Here is a 22,289-nt window from a genome sequence, read left to right as displayed (position 1 = left end):
CAAAGACAGTATTATTGTCCTTGCTAACAAAACCGTTCTCAAGCTAGCAAGTGAACTTGACACCCATTTTTTCCAATTCCAGTTCAGTGAAATATCGCTTTTCCTCAGTAGCATTCGTTAATAGTACAGCCCCCTCTAGTGGTCACGGGAAACTGCTAATCGGACAGTCCTTTGTATCTTTTTACAATTCGTCAGGCAAAACAAGGACATTTTGAGGATCAGCGTCAGTGAGCTACAGTGAACAGTCTATTACAAGGACGTTTTTCAGTTCACTTATACTGCTCAAGGTTAAAGCTGAAACCTTCTAACAAAATGTAAACAAAACTCTAAAATACTTTAATTTCATTAATACTCGATTCTAAAACAGATTTTCAGTATTATGAATTAAAATCAATTTTCACAAATAACAGAAAGAATGTTAAACTCTGCAAGGTGATCTTACAGAAAGCATGTGACTTGAGTAAGTATTTTTAAACTATGACTTTAAAGATTGAAATTATATTACTGTATTGGCATAATAACTGGAATAATAATTCAGGTCCAGCACTGCCACCTTAACATATGTAGGATATCAAGTTTCTACTGATAGCCTATAATCCAGAATTACAAGCATTTTCAACCCCTCTCAGTTCTGTTGACTAAAAATAAACTGCTGCAATTAAAATGAGATACATCTAATACTTTAAATGTGCCAATAAGATGTGTGACAAAAAAACAAGGAAACACACAGATCTACCTACAAAACCTAAGCTGACCAAAAGCAGCATCTACCACCTGCCACACAGTAAAAGCCAGAGCCATGGGACTCCTATGGGTGAGTGTACAGTACATGTACACCTATACGCAATAATTTCAAATACAGCAGCTACTCAGCCTGTTTCACCTCTTTATCCCGTCCTCAGCACAAGGTGCAGTCATGACAATCTGTGCTTTGTGGCAACAAATAATAACAAAAAAACAAGTTCAGAGCTTTTAAATCTCTCTGTGGAGCTTATAAATCTGTCTTAAGATGTTTAAGTATTAATGTTTGCAACTTGTTCTTGGGGTTGAGCTATTCCAAGCCTGATTATCATATCTAAATGCTTTTAACATGTACTAAAGAGGTCCTACGTGCCAGCGCAATCCGCGTTGTGTATAGAATGAAATTGAGAGCAGCGCCTCAAACACACGATTGAAAAACTCTGCTAAAGGGAATCAGTTTTTCCTTGTAAAGCACAACGAGCTGCAAATCAAAAACATGCAGGGGGAAAAAGAGGGAGAGATGAAAGTAGTTGTGCTGTGACTGAAGAAGACAGCTCACTTGTCTGAAAGGAAATGGAAAATGAGCATTCAGAAAGTAAGCATAAACCCCCTCTCAAACAGCAGCCTACTTCTGCCACTTCCTTGTCAAAGTAAACGGGACTGATTGGTTACACTTGCAAATATGCAGCATGTTAAATACCATAACTCTTGGAGTACATCTAAAACAAATGGCAGAGTGCCTAAGAGCCGATGAATGGATTTAGCTGCAAGAATAGCCTTGTCTTTGTGTGAGCTTGTAAACTAGCCTTAAAAAAAGGAGCCGTGTCCTCCACACGCATGGGTGAATTTCAGCACGTGTCACACATTTTCACAGGAATTCTTCCCACATTTCTCCCAGTGCTGCTGCAGTGGTTTATTGGACCTGAACGCCAATCTTGTTAGCAGTGGTGTGGAGCACCATGGGGAGGAGATGCAGTATAGAGCATCAAAGGTTTATAAAGGGTTTTATTTTATTTTTATTTTTATTTCATTTGGCTTTTATATACTGGGGCTGTAAAAGCAAAACTGCTCTGTAAAGTGAAAAAGTGCCCTTTGGGAGCCAAAGAAAAATGTAAAAGCCGAGCAGATCGGCTGATTTTCGAGTCCTCGTGAGGTTAAGACGTTTCAGAAATTTAGATTATGCCCGGCAGAGAACTGTGCTTTCAGCCAGCTGGCTAAAACTGCATGCTTACAGTACAAACTACCAAAGTCAGTCACCAAACCCAACTTAAGAGGGAGACTTTTTTATGTTTTAAGTTTTAAAAACATTAAGCACTTTAAATCGCCATTAAAATAGGTTATGAGGTACTGTTTAGTTTTTACATTCAAAAGTTCTTCACGTTTGGCATAGTGAATACCCACAGATTGCCTCCTTCCAGCTCTGTGCAGGAAAACAGATCTGATCCAGCAGAGGGAGTAATAACATAAGGCCATTCCTAACTGAACCAGCTGCCATGACTCTGTCCCCGACAATGGTTGACACCTACTGTACCTATCCTTCAGTGAGCTCAGAGGAACAACGCCTGGCAAAACAGCCATTTCAATCCACCTCCAAGCCTGATCGTGATGCAGCTCGGACACAACTTCACTGATGTATCCTGCTGCCTGTGCTCAGGAACCCAGCCATGCTGCTGCTTTCCTCAACACTGGGGTTAAAGACCAAGACACTGCAAAAATTGAGCTGTTCGCCCAAACATTTTCTATGACCGTATCTGCCATTGCAGACTGTTGCTCACTGTATTTTTTTATTCTGAAACAAAAACAATACTATTTTGTGCTCAGAACAGGCTTGTGATACAGTACCAAAACGCCAGCAGTAAAATGACCAGAATCTTCACACCCGAGTACGAGGAATCTCACGGAGAACAATACTGACTGATAAAGTGCTGTTTTCTTGCATAAAAGAGGGGGGATTGGCACAGTGCTAGCACTCTGCCTTGCTGTGCTGGGGCCCTGGGTTCGATTCCAGGGGTGCTGTCTGCATGGGTTTCCTCCCGCAGTCCAAAAACATACCAGCAGGTTAAATGGCTTCTGAGAAAATTGGCAACTGAGTGAGTGAGCGTGTTTGCGTGTGTCTGCCCTGGGATGGACTGGTGTCCTGTCCAATCACAGGGCAGACACACATGTTCCATGTGAACCCCATCATGCGCCCCTTGTTTACTGTCTTAGGCTCCAGTTCCCTTGTGACCCCCTATTGTGTGAAAGAGGTTAGAAAATGGATGGACTGACAAAAGGATCATGTTTTAGCAGTATGGTGCATGTCTTGAATATATGAAATGACTTTTACAAATGCCGGTGTGTGTTTATATGTCCAAACGCCTATATTTATATACAAAAAATGCACTTTAATCTTGACTTACTCTTATTTTTATAAAAGTTCCATAAAGTGAGAACAATGGCACGGGAAAGCATGAAGGAAAGGCAGCATATGAGTGATGAAATAGCTGTTTTCTGAACACATGAAACAAGCAAAGATAATGTGAAACTTGTATCTAGTCCCCAGTAATGCCTGGCTTTTATTGATACATCACACTAACACTGAGATGTTGCTGGATCCACAACAGGCGCTTTTGTAGTGTGCTTTCAAGTAGAGCCATTATTTCAAGATCACAATCGCTGGGAAGAAGCTAAAACTATAAAGGCAGAGGAATCTTTATGTTCCTCTGGCTGCTTGTTGTAGGGTGCCAGGTCTTTCTTTGCCTTGTACTTTGAGTGAGATGGCACCCTCTGCCCTAACCCCCCTTTTGAAACAGATGCAGACTTCTCGTCTTTTCTCTCTCCACGCCGGTCTGAACTTTAGTCTTGCTGTGATCACTCGCCAGACTGCGCCACCATCTTCAATTGCCTTTTTTTAAAGCTCTTTTAACGCGTCTTATTTTGCAGGGCGAGAGTGCCACGAGCAAAACTCGGCGTTCCTTTAATACTGCCGGCTTCCCTCTGGAGCCCGAGGCTCCCGGAAACAGACGAGCCCCGCAGATCGGCCGCGGGAGCGAATTCAAGCGCAGCCCCGCCTATCCCGTCAGCGGCGGGGCTGCGGTCCTCCCCAGGTGTGACCACACGGTGTCGCGTTATCCTATATTAAGACACGAACAAGAAGCTCCTACAGCCCCTTCTGGTTTAAGCCAAGTGATTTTCACTTCTTATATTTGCCAAGTTGGTGATGAGTTTATACACCCTGACGAGGGTGCAACATTTTTAATTTCCTTGCCTTGTCGCTACAGTGCGGTATTGTATCAGATCGGAAGACAACCAGATTGAATTCGAAACCAGGAATAAAAATACCGATATGAAATGTGCGGGATTTGCAGAAACGGAGGCACTGTTCAAGATGAGACTGAGGAGCCGGTGTCTGTGGCTTCTTCGCGCGCATGAGCTGCAGACATGTTTTTTGATCTGCTTCGTCCTCGTGACTGAACGAGATCAAAGCGATGAGCGACTTTCCTCTGCCCAAAATAACCCTGAATAAATTCCTTTAGAAGCTATACATGTATTACCATTTAAAAAGTATGGGAATTTACTTACAGAAAAAAATAAATTGTATTTGAAGTTGGTTGGTAATGGGGATCTAATTCAGTCGCAGAGCGCACAGCGGTGTTTTTCCTTACTTTTAAAAAATTCAGTATAGTTAAAATTGTTAATCTTTTTTGTAAATCCAAATGAATTTATGGACGCGTACACTACAGTAGGGAAAAACAGTCCCTCAACTTAAAAAAACTTACATGCATACTGTATATTGTTAACTGAAAGCTAACAAGAAAACTACACAGCATTGGGAATACCCTCTCAAGCGTCTGTACCGACGCTTTCTCATGCCAGATGTAGAGAAAAATGAACACAAAAAAAAACATTTAATCGAAAATTAAAATAAAGTCGATGTCAACTTTTAAAATGTGGGTTTCAGATTACGATTTATTCGGTGTCCGCTCCTGTTAACAACTTTCAATCCAAAGGCTCTGGTCCTGTTCGTGTCGACTGTGATGCTCAAAAGGCGTCCGCACGCATTTATTTCGAAACGCGCGACTAACGTGTTGCATCGCAAATAATTGCTCTCTGTTTCTAACTCTGTGTTGCGTTGCTTTCCCTGTTGTCTGAATGAAATTTAACCCATTTACAACCAGAGGAACGTTGGCAACAAATTTTAAAACCATCCAAAATGTTCGATTTTAAGCGCATCCTTAACTTCTGACGAATTTCTGGTTGGAAAAGCATTTGTCAAAACACCTTTCCGAACCACACCGAAGCACGTCGAGTTTTCGACTTGCGTGTCCGGAGTAACTGGGATCAGGGTGTAATTGATCAAAGTACAGCACGTTAATCTGCCGCAGAGTTCCCAGGTACTCAAGCTCGAGGAGAAAAAAAAAGAAGATGCCATTTTGATCAAGTCTCTTTAAAACTTTTACCAATTTCCCGTAGTCCTTGAAACAAGATGTAAAACGATTTTACATAGAGCTGTGAAACGTGAAGCCTTCATTGGAGGAAATAGAAACATTTTAAAAAGATTTGATAAGTCTAGTCGGGAACAAGTGTCCTTAAAATGTGTTAGTGTTTTTAATCAGAACTGGTTAGTCTCTAAGATATATGTAGTGTAACGTGTTTTTCTTAAATTATTTAAAAACAATCGCTTTGGAGCAACAGGGGAGAAGATAATCATCGCTAGTGTCACTTAATTGGGAAACAGGAAAACTCAACTACGTTCCAAAAACATCGAACTTCTGTTATTACAGAATTCGCACATCAGGGTGTTTATAGTTTGTGGAATAGTTTAGAAATATACATATATATTTAGACTATATAAACAATTCCATGAATGTAACCTCTTCGGTTTCACGGCAGGTTAATCAATACCAGACCAGCTGTGTTTAATGAAATCCACATTCTCCCAGTTCAGAAACAAATCATTAAAAAGTCATAATTGTTTACACCGCATTATGCACCAGAGTGCCCCGACTTCCCGCTTTCCTGTGAGACGTAAAACCCAGAGAAACGAGACACCCTGACAGCCGTGAGATTTTAAATTCTAAGACGAGTATACGAGTAGTCTGTAAATATATTTATTGAGGGGCAATTCCTGCGGGGATAGTCAAGCCGTCGGTCACAGATTTCCAAACAGGAAAATGCAGGAAATAGGATAAATCCTAATGGGGGGCAGGAGAGATGATCTTTCCTCATTACCTACTGCAGAAGACAGCAGCTCTCGCACGGAGAGGCAGACACAGGGAATATCAGACCTTCTTGTAGTCAGAAACACTCGCCGAAAACCTGTTCCCATACGAAATCCTGACTGAATACAGATCTGATTCATCTTACAATGCCCAGGCCGCCAGAGTAGAGCCCGGCGGGCTGAACAGGATCATGATCGCTCCCCGGTGTCAAGAACATCGTACTCCTGGCGCCATTTTGCCGCACCTCGGCGTGTTTCCGACGGCGGAAACTGCGCACGTTTTCACCACGTGGTTCCGTCCAGCTGGGGTGTTGTGCACGCGACGCGCTCGCTCAAACTCTGTGCACAGAAGGCGTGCGTTCATTTGCACCATGACTCTTGTTTCACATCTCGAACACATCCTTGCCTTCAAACTAGGCTCGAAAAAGTGCAGAGGCTTTGCACACGGTGCTGTGGTTAATGGCCGTTATAAATTCTGTTTAATGTCCAGGTCATACAAGATTTCAGGAAGTGTCTCTCACGGGAAAAAGTGTGGAAGTGCGGGAAAAAGTTACGATTCCCCAAACTCTTTGGCCTGAGGCCCTCTTTAAAGTGGTCAAGATTCGTTTTATGGGACGGCGCTTTGAGAGAGCGAGTGGTTTGTTATGTTGGTGGTGAGAGAAAGCGCTGCCGTCCTCGCAATTCATTTGCTCTCGAATTAATTTAAGGTCTGTAACACGTCACTCAAGGAATAAATCAATAAATGTACATTTCGTCTCCATCTGCGTGCCCGGCTGTTAATCTGCCCTACATCACTGCGCACGTAACAGCGCAGACAAATAACTTAATGATTCAGGATCTGTTACACCGCCACTGCAGATAACTGCGGACACTAAGACTACAGCAGCAGGGTTACAATACTACTGTTATCAGCAGTATTATAGTAAAAGCATTTTTCTAGTGGTATAGTGCTAAGACCAGTCAGAGTTCTCCTTAAAATGAATAATAATAATAATCGACATCATCCGTGAGTAAGCTCTTTGTTTGAAAAGAAGCAGTTATCACTCTTCCAATAAGCCCACAGCGGATATAATAATAATATAATAATAATAAACTTTATTTTATATAGCGCCTTTAAAGGTGGCTTCTCAAAGCGCTTTACAGGATGACAATAACAATAAATAAGAAGACTACAACAATAAATAAGAAAATTTCACAAGACAGGACACAATTATAATTACAACAATACACCAATAACAATAGAGGAGACCGTGGAAGATGGTATTAAGAAGAGCAGAGGGGTGAAGAATGGAAGCAGTTAAGTAAAGGCTTTTCTGAAAAGGAGGGTTTTGAGTCTGGATTTGAAGGAGTTTAGAGAAGGTGACTCTCTAATATCCTTGGGCAAGGAGTTCCAGAGCTTGGGGGCATAGCAGGAGAAGGCCCTGTCGCCCATACAATGTAGACGGGCTTGGGGGACAGTAAGGAGGGCAGAATTTGAAGAGCGGAGGTTGCGAGGTGGGGAGTAGGGCGATAAAAGTTCAGACAGGTATTGAGGTGCCAAGCCATGTAAAGCCTTGTAGGTGAGCATGAGGATTTTAAAGTCTACGCGGAAATATAGAAGCAGGAGCTGACAGGTGACTTCCGCGGGGAATATGGGAGATAGCGCAGTGGGCTCGGGATCACCCTGATGGCCAGACACACCCTTTCCCTGACACTGCCTGCAAGCGTTTAGTGTTTAAACTGATTTACTGTACGCTTTAAAGTCGGGAATACATTCAGAAAATTCTTAACAGCTTTTCCCACCGGAGGGACTTGGCTTTCTTCGGTTTTTTTCTCTCATTAGACTAAATATATATTTTATATGTTCAAGCCTGCACACTGGTTGAAAATACTTCAGTTTCTGGGGCCTCTGCATCGAGAAAAAAAAACGTGATTGGAGCTGCGACAGTGTGTACAACACACTGCTCCGGGAGCACACGATGACATCAGATTTGAAACCTGCAAACATATTCCCAGTTTCTTTCACTGACGCACATTTATCAGTCTTAATTAAGCAACCCGACATTTTGTCAGTGCAAACACGCATAGCGCAAGCCCGGAGAACACGGAGGTGAAACCCGTCCTTAGCAGGTTTTTTTTTTTTACTTTCCAAAATTCAAATCCCTTCCGGAAACATCTATCTAGCGGTGTGCGCGGAAAGTCCCGAGGGACGACGAGTCAAGTCGCCGCTGCGCTGAGCACAGGCGCGGTCAGAGGTGGAAGCGGCTGTGGGCGACCGGCGCTTGTCAACAGCCCAACGGGTCAAACATCTGTCCCGTCCGTACAAGCCTGAGGACCCTTCCCGGGCCTCTCCCGCTGGACTTGTGAGGGGGAAAATCAGAAAGCTAGCCTGATAAGATAAGATCACTTTGTTGGCCATAAACAATTTCTCGTCTTAGGAATTTGTCTTTGCGCAGACCCCAGCTTGCTCTCCATGAGACACACAGACAGGGAGAGAAGCTGGGGGTCAGAGCGCAGGGTCAGCCATTTAGACGGCGCCCCTGGAGCAGTTGGGGTTAAGGGTCTTGCTCAGGGGCCCAAAGGAGTAGGATTCCTCTGCCGGCCGCGGGATAGGAACCGGCAACCTCCCAGCCACAGGCGCGGATCCTGAGCCGCAGAACCACCGCACGATTGCACCTCCTCGGAAACAAGCACAGAGGCCTCCACCAACCCATCGCGCCACTCATGTTCAGTTGGAAGAACGATTTGCGTCGTGTGACACCCGGAACACAAACCGGATGTCTGATATTGTTAATGCAGCCGTGTGCAGCGTGGGACCGGCGGAGCTGACGCTCTGAGCGCCACCAGCCGCTGGTGGATGGACTCAGCGCCCTGGAGAGCAGCAGGGGGCCGCCAGATGTTTTGTTCGGCTGCTGTTTCAGGTGTCTCCCGGGAGAGGCGAATCGAAAAGACCGATCAGCGGGGTCATCATCTCTGCACCCAGCCCCCAGGGCGCTGCCAGATTTATGACTGACTTCGGGACGCCCCTTCCTCGCCTCTCCATATTCACCACTTTCGGGGGGGGTGTATTCATTCCTTGTTAAACAGTGACTACAGACACATTTACACGGTGACACCGTGACACCACTTACGCACGTACACCCGCCATATGCTGCTTTCTGGAGCGTGCAATATTGATGTTCACACTCGGCAAACACCCCGAGATCATCTGACAACACACCTAAAAGTGCACAGTGCGCAGCGCTGAATTCCGCCTCCGAATATCCCCTGAACGGGTATCGTGTGAACCTCTACCGTTTCTGACGGGGTAGTTTACATCAAGCAAATTCACCGGAGTCACAAGCTGTCACAAGGACAGGGCGCGCTTGTGCACAACCCACGCGTGGTCAGAGCAGGAAACCTTCTTGATGTACAGTCTTTTGATGTTGAAACTGCGATACGCGTTAGCAGTGATTTTGTTTTTTGCTGCGTTTTTTTTTGTGTAATGTAAATATTTGAGAGAAATATACGGATTTTTGAACGAAACACCGTGCTTGTATTATGATCATTTTAGCATATCATCTCGGCATTCAGCTCAGCCCAGGCTTTTTTGCAGGAGAGATGTCGAATTTTCGACTTTGTATCATCGATTGAGGAGACATCGTAACCGATCCCAGATCCACACCTGTCCGCTTATAAGGATGCAGGCTGGACATCGCGAAGCAAACAGACCAAAACCACCCTTTTAAAAAAGTCAACTGGTTCAAATTTCTGCCGCTATTGTGTTCTTTACTGCCCACTGCGAGCTGAGTGGCGAATTGTCAATTCTGACGGTATTATTAGCTCACGGCAACCAGGGCACAGACCTCTAACGGCCGCAGGATTTCACAGCGCACCAACCTGTGTATTTGTTCATTTCGTGTTTGAGCGCCTTTTACCTCATAAATCCCTTTTCTGTTCAAACACTCCACTGCTACTCTCCCCGCAATTTCCAATATAATTGACTGTTTTTGCTAATGCATTAGGCTGGGATCACAGGCCTGAAGGTTTACACATCTTTTTCTCGACAGAGATCAAATGGAACCGGCTACCCAAAGCGCCGCATTTCCTCTGAAGGAAAATTGGGCTGCATAAATATGGATTTTAATCGACGGCCAGTATTAATCTTTCTTCTCTTTTCCCCCGTTTGATGTTTTTTTTTTTTTACGGATTCTAACCCAGATGTGTGTAACATCTCACTCTCTGAAAGGTTTCTTTTTTTTTCTTTCCCCGAGACCAGTCAGAGTTCTCTTTAAATTGGATTCACATTTAAGAACACTGGTTCCACTGCGCTTTCATTAAGCCGCCTTAATGATGTGTAGTAATATTGTCTCAAGCCGATAAAGGCTTCAACAGCTCGACTCGAGTCGCCTTCTGGTCCCTGCGCCGAACGCTAGACCGCTGATTGCCGTGTGTCCCGCGCTGACTTTTCCCACAGAATCGGCGCGCAAACAAAGAGACCACGGGGTGTCCGCGTACACAAGTGGGAACCAGATAGAAATGTGCCCAGCGAGCGCCTCCACCCCCACAAAACCCGAAAGAAGCTCAAGAATTCGTGGCTGGAGGCGACATCCTACATCTCTGGCCAGCCCCCTTTTGTAGTGCAGCCACAATTATTAACTGTCATTGACTCTCTGGCACCATCCATACACATCAGTCACAGAGTCTATTTATCTCGCTTTTTTCCCTCCTTTTTTTGTTCTTTCTTGTTCCCTTTCTTAGGTTAGGTATTTGAGCAAGCTGTCAGTTTTATAATGTTAAGTGAATGGGGCTGGAGATGGCGAGAAACACAATGAACAGTGTGCGACCCATCTGCCCAGAGTGGCTTCATTAACCTTTTCTTCTTCTTTTTGTTTGTTTGTTTTTGTTTGTGTGGCGGAGAGCTGCTTCAGAACAGACCCTCAGAGGGGTCTGCCACTGGAGGCTAAAGGGAAGAACTGTCATGGTGCATCTTTGTGAAAAGAAACCCAAATCTTTGCTTCAACAGTGCTACCGATATTCACATACCGGCACGCAGAAATAATTCAGATACTTTACACTTCTGCGCTACTTGGTTCACTACAGCAAAACCCAGGGAAAAATATTTAGTATGACAGTTTTGCCAGAGCATAATACTACGTCCGGCCATCTCCCATATATTTTGTTATTTTAGCTGGACAATTATAAAGTGCTATTATGATTGTACTGAAGTCACAATATCTGAAAGCATGACACTCCCATACAGCCCTACAGCAGAAACACATAGCTCTCCCATACAGCCCTACAGCAGAAACACACGACACTCCCATACAGCCCCACAGCAGAAACACACGACACTCCCATACAGCCCCACAGCAGAAACACACGACACTCCCATACAGCCCCACAGCAGAAACACACGACACTCCCATACAGCCCCACAGCAGAAACACACGACACTCCCATACAGCCCCACAGCAGAAACACACGACACTCCCATACAGCCCCACAGCAGAAACACACGACACTCCCATACAGCCCCACAGCAGAAACACACGACACTCCCATACAGCCCCACAGCAGAAACACACGACACTCCCATAAAGCCCTACAGCAGAAACATATAGCTCTCTCATACAGCTCTACAGCAGAAACACACGACACTCTCATACAGCCCTACAGCAGAAACACACGACACTCTCATACAGCCCTACAGCAGAAATACGACACTCCCATAAAGCCCTACAGCAGAAACATATAGCTCTCTCATACAGCCCTACAGCAGAAACACACGACACTCCCATACAGCCCCACAGCAGAAACACACGACACTCTCATACAGCCCTACAGCAGGAATGTATGGCTCTCTCATACAGCCCTACAGCAGAAACACATAGCTCTCTCATACAGCCCGCACATTTTCTTGATGTAGTTATCTGTAGAGACTCACCTTCAGATAACTATACTGTGTGAAGTCAAACATCTACAGTTATCCATTTGTTCGGGTCATCAGTGTCACACCTGTATGTCAACTTCAGGACAAAACTGTCAAGAGCTCTTTACAATATTATAAGAGATGCATCATAAAGGTCACGCCACACATTAAGTTCAGATAGAATAATGAAAAACAGCTTTAAGGTATCCCTTCTTTATTCTATGTTGAGTTTCAGCAGGGTCACTGCCCTATTGGCATTAGGTACACAATAGCAGACTGGTCTTCACTTCACCAAACCAGTTCCATCCAAGTGAAACACATAAACAACCTGTGCCACTCCAGTACTTTCCACACCCCACTGAAACTGTTTCACACGAACACACTCTTGACTTTAATTGTTTGCCCAACCCTGTAAAGGGAAGGACTGCATCGAGAACTAGACTGCAGACTTTTGCGGTTTCATAAAACCCACAGAGGTGAAATATTGCATTTGTAGTGGAACACCACTGTCCCTTGGGGTAGGCAGACTGACCTGTTGGAGATCATACTGCTCCAGGCATTTGTCTTTATACATGCGTGCACTTTTCCAGTAAAGGCTTTGAGAGAGTAGTGCAATGACCTTCTATACCCTTACTTGCTACCTCTCATCAATCCTCTCTAGCTCTTTTTCAGGAGGTCTTGAGGTGGCATCTGCAATGTGCCGGCATCAAAGACGCATTGAAATCACCTTCTTATTTACGGATTCAAATGAGTGAATCCAGGGGAGAACAGAAGTTAAATCACTTTTCTCCCATTTTTTTCCAAAAAAAAAAATACACCCACACCCACAAAAAGAACACAATGCAATTTGGATCTCATCCAGACCGGACTATGAGTGCAAAGTTTTGGATGATTTCCAGTTTGCACTAGCTGGATTTGAAAAGGCTAGGGTCTTGTTAGCTAGCCTGTTATTCATGACTTTAAAAGCAGTTGCTGGCTGGAATTACAATGTTCCATTCTTCTCCCATTACTAATTCTTATACAGCTATGCAACATCAAACATACATGCATCTTTTTTAAAAAAAGATTTAAATTCAGCTCTAGCCCAGGTTGGGCTCACTTCTGTCACTGAAGGCCCATACCCAACATCCTCTATGTCCTTGGCTTAAAGAAGCCAGAGAGAAGCAGTACAGAAGGCAGAGAGCATTGCTGCTGTTTGTTAATCTTTCTTTATCTATCTTTTCATATGACCAGACCCTTTTTTATCCTTTTCACCTCAAAAGAAAGAAAAAAAAAGTTTGTCAGTACTCTGTTTCTTTTGTTGTGTTCTTTCTTCTCCATGGTCTTTATACTTTTATCCTAATCCCAGCCATGCATGAGAGATCAGTTGTGCCCTGTTGTTTCGCTGTTCTGCTAGTTTTGAATCAGTAGGGTTCCTCCTTTGTTCCATTTCTTTGCCAAACACAGAAAGGTAAGGAGAGGGAATGGTAATGGAAACTCTTCTGTAGACTGAGCCTTTTGTATTATTGATATTTTTTTTGTTACAGCAGTGACTGTAATTAAGGAGGATGGCGGCTGTGATGTTTCTTTGGCTCACTATGGGTGGAGAGCTGTAGGAATTTTGCATCAAAGGGCATTTTGGGATAAGCAGTCATGGAATCTGTGGATCGTTTTGAAGTGTGAACAGGAAATATAGATCGGTAGATGTCGCACCCTGTCAAAGCACATACTATACAGTGAAAAAACTTGGGATTTGTGATGCTTCTGTGTATGTAACCTCAAACACAGGCACAGTAGCATGCGGTCACAATGTCATACAGGTTCTCAGGCAGTGAAAATCAATTTGAATAATAAATCAATTCGATGTGAAATCCAACATAATATAACATCAAAGAGGAGTCTGCTCATTTTCTACACCTGTTGCAAAGCATGAAATCTCATCACACTTTAGTTTTCCTTCAACCCCTGCCATAATGTAAGAAAGAAAACAAAGCAGTAGTCAAATGGCCTTACCTATTTCTTTCTTAAGTCCCTATGTTTTTAAAGAAGACATGGCTCAGGTCACTATTAGTACGTCTGAAGTGTTTTTTATTTCACCTCAGCTCAGTTACTACTACAACTACACTCATTCCAACTGCAGCTGAACAACTTTAACTTCTACGGATAATCATAATTGTCCTGTACAAACGTTTTGGACAGAAACGTTATTTTCACACCTGCGACAGTTTCCCCACTATCTTGATTTACAGCAGCCCGGTGTCACATAAATAGATGTTCTTTGCTGCCTTTTGTTTTCAGTTCCCTTCTCCGTCTCTTTATCTTTTAAATGCAGAAAGAGGGAAAAACCGGCCTCCAAGTGCCCTGTTCAAAGGGCCGGTTATTGTGACAGCCTGGATTCCTACTCTCTGTGGTTGTCGGGCCTAATTAAAAGTAATTCAGGGAGCGCAGTGGGGCAGGGCATTGCTCCACAGGAAATTATGATAGCAAATGTCTTCCTGTAGAGTTCTGCACTTGGCACTACAAAGTGCCTCCAGCCACAGTTACCTGAATAGGGCCGAATCAGACCAGACAGCCGCATCATCCTGCTTCTTAATCTATTAGAGCAATCCACAAGTGGCAATTGTTGATTGCTAAAATGAGATTAAGAGGCTCTTCAAGTGAATTTATTTTCATGTGAGAACAAAGGAAGAAAGAGAAGGGCTGGCTTGAATCACACAGCCAGAAAGCCTCATGAATCCATCCTACCACAAACGTTAGGATGAAAGCAAGCAGGTTCCTTATTTTTCCTGCAGAAATATGCAGGTGATTGCTTCGGAGACTGACAGCAGACTTATCTCATATGAGTAGAAATACCAAAAAAGAAAAGAAAGAAAATCCAGTATTTACTTTTTTCCCCCCCATACAGGGATTGACTGCGTGCTCCACTGTTTCAAAAGGAGGGCGAGTTGTCTTGGGTCCTTGCAACGTTTCTGCAGCAACAGTCAAGTGAAGAGCGCATGTGAGTCTTTACCAGCATGCACAGCAGCAGCAAAACAAGAGCAACGCCTTGCAGCAAATGACGCGCAGAATAGGAAGTGCTGCTTTTCCGAGATGGGAGGTTACAGATGAAAGACTGGCAAAGACACCTCAGGCTTTTCTGTTGCTGTTTACAGTTGTTTAAGCTGTTGCAATGTGTTCCATTTCCACACATCCCGTGAATCTGTTAGACACTACGTGATGTGGTACATCAACAAACCGACACAGTACGCTTGATAAAGAAAACAGACACAAACTCATATCTGCCTCTCTGCTCGTGAAGGGAAACATTAGTCTGAGCTGCTCGTAGACGCGAACCACTACAGGCTTATGAACAAAACCCTTTAAACAAAACTGTGCCGGTTATTTTTCCTGCTCATTTCCAAGAAAGATCACTGACAGCTACAGTTCTTCAACCACAGTAAAAATATTACAGGCATCACATGTTATAATGCTATAATGGTCTTCGCTCCTTTTAAGACTGGTGTTGAAGACGAGCAGCGAGAGTTGTTAGTGTGCTGGGCCTCTGTTGCTCTGACTAGAAACAGGTTTATTCAGCTGTTGACTGCTAAGCCTCCTACAGCAGAACAATGGCTTGTGATCTGCCTTTTATGGTTTATTAGGAACTGCTGGTCCGCTCCACAGCCTCGGTCAATGATTAACCAGACTGAAAACAAACTACACAAGGCCTAGCTGATGTTGGAGGAGGAATGAAGGCACTTCATTAAGGGCATTACGGGGAAAACCTTTTCTTCTCCCGGGCTTGTTCAAAACTTTTCAGGTCTCTGTTTAATCACATAATTCTCTTCAAGTGCCAAGAGGAGTCTGCTGCACAGCAAGAGGCCTTTAGACACATGGCAACTTGGAAAGATTAATTATATTTATCTTCTAAAAAATACTTAGCAGAAAAGGGAATTTGATATCAGACTGTTTTATTTTCCTCTTGTATTTTCTAAGAGCTCCTTTTGATGCTATGCCGTTTTAATTTGGGGATGTCTGTGTATCCCACTGCTTTGTAGGCTTTGATATTTCCAATAGGGTTAGGGGTTGAAGTCTTAGGTCTACATTTGGGGCTTCCCTACTGCACTGCATAGCTACCCATCTTTGTACTGAGTGAAGTAACCTTTGAACCCAGGAGCCTCGACAGAATTTCAAAATCTATCATTTCCTTTGATGTAGGCTTTTCTGAGGAGCTAATTAACAGAGTTACTAAACATTTAGTTTGCCAATAAAGAAGTCTCCAGTAGCACGGAGGTGACAGCTACTGTTTGCTTTATTTGTGCATAAAGGTCTTTTTTTTAATTTAGCTTGTTCTGTCAATCATTAAGACTGAAAGGTGTTTAGGCCTGGGGTACCACGAATACAATATTTCCTTGTGATTGAACCTTATGCTACTTTCAGCTTCAACAAAGTATTCTTTTGGATTCTCGCATTTGTCATGACATGACATGACAGCATCTCTTACTCCCAGATAAATGCAATTTTTCCTTAACTTTATTTCCCATTACTTTTTATCCTTTTTTTTTAAAAGCAGACACAAGAAAAATCTACTGCACATATACATGGCAGCGCATCATGGGGGTTCTTGTCTACAGAGAATGAGAAACGGACTTTTCCACAGCCCACAGCTCTTCTCAATTTACTGAGCATCAATCTCTCCAGCTCTGAAGATGTGAATACAAGAGCTGAGCTGAGCTTCAAACAACTTTAAAAAGGGTGAAGCAAAATCCCTAAAAGTACGTTTCTAGACTTCAGATAAGACTTTCGTCAAATACCATAAGTGTATGCACAGAAAATAATTTGATAAATTACTAGAAAAAAGGAACAGTTAAAAATGCAAAGAATATAGAAATGGATGTAGTTTAGATCTGTGATAACCTAATTAGTTTCACTATTTGAGTTCAGTTCACTTTTGCTGAAGCAGCTGGACAGTCTTTATGAATGTCTTTTATTATTACATTGATACATTTGACGGCAAACTGATAACCATATAGCCAAAACCCAAATGCCCTCTTACCATCTTGAGAAAAGCACTGTACAAAAACCTAGTCATTGATGGGGTTGATCCAGACTTTGGATGAGGAATCATTATTAAAAGCAAATCACCTCCCATCGTAAAACCGCTAAAAGCCCACAGCTGGAGCATTCCACAAAGTTGGTCTTAAGAAGCAAGCTTAAATCTCATTTTTCATTTGAAAATGAAGATTTGATCCACTGTTGTAATAGCTGCAAAGTTACGGGGACATCTACAAGCTCAGCCAGTTCCGGTGTCAGCTGCTGCAGTTTCAGTGGGTATCCTTGAGTAAGACCAGGAGTTTACTAGCTAATATGAACCGGATTTGAGAACACAACAGCTCTACAGTCAGTGATTGCCTCAAGGGGACCTAAACACTCATTTTGTTTTAGTCTTGGTGACCGTAGAGCTACCTTGTCCTATGTATTGTGAGTTCTGCTCAAACAACCCTGAGGTTTTTAAATTCACTCTTCCTATCACACCTACAGGATTATAGTTCCTAATTGATCAATCGACTTGTTGCCTCCTTGCACTAATTAAAAGTGCAAGCAGTATAGCAGCCCTTACTTAAGGATTTAGAAACCTGATATAAATATATTGAGAAGGACTAATATGAGCAAAAACAGATAAAGATCTATAATAGAGTAGATTTTGTGCTTACATGAAGAAAATGTAAAATGTTTACCACATTTACTTCTTGTCATGGCTGAATTCCATTGTATCTTTCTGCCAAACTGACTAATACCACTCATATTACTCATATTTAGCCTGTTTATCATACAGTTAACTTTTTTATGTTTATTTTACAATTCAAGCAATGAATGGGTGAAGGGACTTTTAACAACCTTTTACCAATTGCCTCTTTTCATTCCACTGAGAACCTGCTCATTTAACAACACACTTCAAGCACATTCAACACGAAATTACCAACTTCAACTCAAAATATGACCAATTATCAACATTCTCACTGAACAAAATATTTACACATTTTTAATTTTCATCATCATCCGATCCCTCAGTTCATACTTTTATCTAAGGTAATTCATTAAATATTTTATAAAATACATGTCTAAAACTTTGCTGAGTGCAGCAAAATTAAAGATCCAAATATGCCAATTAAAAATGCAGATTACATAAAATGCATTACAGAAGCTTACAAAGCATGAATTATAAATGCAAAACCACAAAACAGGCTATTGGGAGTCAGAGCACACACTAATCCCATTTAGAAATGGGAAGTGCTTTTAAAGACAGAGAACAGGAGGCATTACTTTACACAAAGAGTTGTGGGAGTGTGGGACAAAATATCAAGCCATACTGTCAAAGCAAATACCATGACGTACTTCACGTAATTGGAGAAGCCAGTATAAACCAAACCAGATGAATGGGCAGAACATTCTCCTTTCTCAACAATGTTATGGATGGAATAGCCTGACCCAGAACAAGGTGACGTGGGACAGGAGAGGATGATACCAGCTTGGTAAAAAGTATAAGGTGTGACATATAGAAATTACCTTTTTGTAATTACCTTTCTGCTGGAACACCGGCACTTTATTAAGACAGCCTCTGCTGTGACCCTCTCTCTCTACCTAACAGAAAACAAACAAAAAAAATTGCCTGAAATGAATGCACTTCATCCAAGCAACAGTTTTACACTGTAAATATAAAAACAATACTTCATGAATTACAGTTCAATAGAACATAACAGCACTCCTACTGCTGCAGTAAGTCCTAACAACTCACTGTTTCACTGAACCAGATTACCTCCTTTCCAGAGACATAAATCATACAGTGTAACAATCGGATTATCCACATAACGACATCCAAATCCAGTTGCTAACAACAAATCAATAAGTTCAGTCCTTAAGATAGATATTATTTCCCTGCATCTCCAAGACTAATCTTTCTTCATGTCCAATGTTGAACAGATTGTCTTGGCCAGCGTGGCTGTTTTCAGGGTGAAGCAGGAAGCTCAAAACTTTAGGATGGTGAAGGTTTTTCTGAAACAGGGTGAAAAGTTTTCTGTGCTGCACTATACTGTAAATACAACATGATCTGTGAAGAGCAGCAGTGAATCTGTCTTGGCAAAGTGGTGTGAATAGCTTTCTGGCAACCTGAAGGATTATCTGCAAATCAATATAGAGAACGTGTTTAGAAAAGAGCATGACCTCCTGTGTATCCGAACCATCATAAATGCCTTCCTGATTGTTCCTCAGCCCAACAGCACCATTGGGTGGTAGGAGTCTGGAACAAGCTACCCAGTCGTTTAATTGAAGCTGATACCCTTGCTTCTTGCAAGAAACTGCTGGATGAGATCCATGGACCAATTAGCTACTAACAAACAGGCTAGATGGGCTGAATAGGCTCCTCTTGTTTGTAACTGTTAAAGTGTTATTATAATTTCCAAGTGTTTGGCAGTTGGCAACAAGAGTAGCCCATTTTGGTTTACTTTGGCTTTCTGTGATGTCTCTCCTGGTGGACTGATGACTGAGAGCATCTGCAATCCTTTATCCCCCAGCTGCCTGAGCAGTAGTGATGAGGAAAGGTACTAGCGAGCCACTGAAGCAACACGTTAATCTCCCTCAGTGAGTGAGGCTGTGCATTAGAGAGCCATGGAAGTTCACCATGTTGAGTCCCACAGGAAAGACTGGTGCAGCTCCATTGTCAAAGATAAAGCACCCTACCTGCCTGTCCCTTGCTCTGGTGAAGAGCTAGCCGGCTCTAAAGCCAACTCACATTTCATTGGGCCTTGCATAGTAAGGTGTACCAGATAGAAAATCTGAATGCTCGTTATATAAGCGTAAGAATAAGAATGAGTGTGAGAGTGTCCTAGTTACCCAGACTTTAGTTGCCTGTAAGTCCCCCAGAGCTGCAGAACTTTTAAGGAATGTGTGAAGGGGGCAGGTGTTTCAGCGGAAAAAGGAGTTCCTAATACATTCACAAGAAAAAAGTTAATTCCTTTGGGCACAGGGTATTAAAACACAGGATCAAGCGATTTCTAATTTTATCCAAGCCTGACAAAATGCAGTGAAACTTTGAAAGTGAGCCACATACAGTACTCTCAGCCTTTTTACGTAATACTTAGAGAGCTGTTAAGGTTTCAGAGCAATTAACACAAGGAAGTAGTAGTCAACAAAATTGCATTAAAAAAATAAGAAGAATACTCAAATACCAGTTAAAGAGAAAGAAATACTCAAATACAAGAGAACAAGTAAAGGTTTATTCCATGCAGAAAAGAGAAGATTGGAAACACAACGTTCAGGCTGTGGAGCCCTCGTCAGGTGTGAGGACACCTTCCTTTGCAGCCTACGCATGCTGATGCAGCTTCCTACTCGAACTTACTCAAATACTAGTTAACCAGTATTTGCACATTTACACTGGTGTTGTAATCTGGGTTCTAATTTAGAAGTTACCATGTTGCCAAAATCAGCAGCTCTGCTGCAAACCACACTGTACGTTAAACACAAATCCACTTTCTGAGCTTGCCACATTGACAAGGAAGGAAGCACAACTAACAGGAAAACACAAATCATGTAAGGCATCTCAAAATAAAAGATATTTTTCATATTTTGTAGTACACAGTTTAGCATTTTACTGGTTTTACATTCATATACCCCAGATGTAGAAAACATCTGAAAAAACCTTCGATTTACTTTGCTGTTATGAAGAAACCACATGACAGAAATGTCACAATCATTTAAACCTGGCACGAATGCCAAATGTAACTGTATGAGGTTCTTGGGATGAAAAACACAATGGTTAATGAAAGAGCCAGTGTTCTCGAATACTTCAGAGATTTTATTTTGGCCCATGTTACACTTCTTGTTCACGAGATTCATTTGCCTGTTCAGAAGCTTTCAAACGGTGTCTCTAGTAGCCTTGACATGTTGTTATTAGCCTGCTGTCACATACTTCAGAGTTCATTTGTAACTTGATCTAGAAACCAATCCAAATATGGGGCCCAGGTTTTATAAAGTATTCTTACCCTTATGCAAAAACCAAATGCTTTATGCTGACCATAAAAAAGGACTGGCTTCAGAGGAGCTGTTGAGGTTCTATCAACATTGTTTTGCTGAGCACACAAAATTAATTGTAACTTAACAATAACTATATAGCACCTTTCATAATACAGTTATTTGTATCATGTACAAAAAGTACAGCAAATGTGGTAATTCTCACCAAGACAATTTGAAATAAAGAATGCAGTGTAGAAACATAAGAGCATGCACATTACTAGTATCCTGTATAGTTAAGCCATGTATGAGATAAAAAAAATTAAGTGGCAATAATCTTATATCCTGTTTGATCATTTAATGAAAATCTTATTTATATTCCAGCATACATTATAATAATGATAGATTCCTCTGCACCAAAATATTTGTAGTTTTTTTTTAATCCCATTATTACATTGGAAAGGCACAGATTCTTAAAAGGTTTAATTTCTTTCTCATCCTACAGATTCAGCAAACATAAAACAGAACTGGTACAAGGCCTCCTGAAATCACTTAGCTTGAGTCAGTCTCGTCTTTATATAGCATACTGGATTAATCACTCCTGAAGGAATCAATGCTTTACTGCAGCACTGTTGTATGTAATAGGTTCCCCATGCCTCTGTGGTAGAGAGCACATTAACAGCGCTCATTGTTTTTCAGAAACAGTCAAAATCACTCTCATGCCCTGCCTTTATACATTAATAGACCAGGTAAATAATGTTGCAGAAGATGTTGTTTTCCTCATCCAAATACCACATTTTTAAAATTGAATTTTCAAAAATCATTTTTTAAAATATAAACCTTCCATCCTATAATTACGCATGACACCTACATCCCTTCACTGCCTCCTTTTGTAGTGTGAATCAGGCCTAATGAGTGTTTAAGCTCTGAGAAGTCAGTAGTGCTACATCATTATTGAGCAGTGCTTGACAATATTCTGGTCGGCAGGTGTATTATTGATTGCTACTGCAGAAAGTGTCATTTTCAAAAGCAGTGCTGAACAATGTGCAATTTAATAGTTGTTCTTTGCAAGAACTCAATGTCCAGCACATCATTTTGTACCGTTTCAAGACACACCGGTCGCTGGAAATATGCCCAGTCAAACGTAAAAAAAATATATTTCAAGCACTGAGAAATAACTTCAAAGCTTTAAGATTACACAAAGAAACCATCTGACAATGTCAACACTGTTTCCCAAACTATGAAATAATATCTTCCTTGAAATCAAAGATATATCTTCCCTCTTTCTGAATAAGGCAAAACTCACTTAAATAAAGACATTTTTGCCACAGATATACTGCATGTGTCTCTGTGTAAGGAATGGAGGACATGAGTAAATATTTCTGCAATCGTCTAAGACAAAAGAATAATTTGGATAAAAGGTACAAAACTCCACCATAGACTGAGGACCAAAGCAGTGCCATTTGCTAGAACAGAAAACCAGTGCAAAGAAGAAAC

General features: G+C 42.0%; 1 long non-coding RNA gene across 1 annotated transcript in view; it reads right to left on the bottom strand.

Moving 5' to 3' along the window:
* The window catches only part of LOC107077911 (uncharacterized), a 64,274-nt gene that overhangs the window by 39,142 nt on the left and 2,843 nt on the right, over positions 1–22,289 (bottom strand). The window contains exon 2 of the long non-coding RNA XR_001478891.2: positions 18,368–18,428. This is a non-coding gene — a long non-coding RNA (uncharacterized lncRNA). The remainder of the gene's footprint in view (positions 1–18,367; positions 18,429–22,289) is intronic.

The sequence above is a fragment of the Lepisosteus oculatus genome, chromosome 8, assembly GCF_040954835.1.
Source record: "Lepisosteus oculatus isolate fLepOcu1 chromosome 8, fLepOcu1.hap2, whole genome shotgun sequence".
Lineage (NCBI taxonomy): Eukaryota > Metazoa > Chordata > Actinopteri > Semionotiformes > Lepisosteidae > Lepisosteus > Lepisosteus oculatus.
This window is presented reverse-complemented; position numbering and strand designations above follow the sequence as displayed.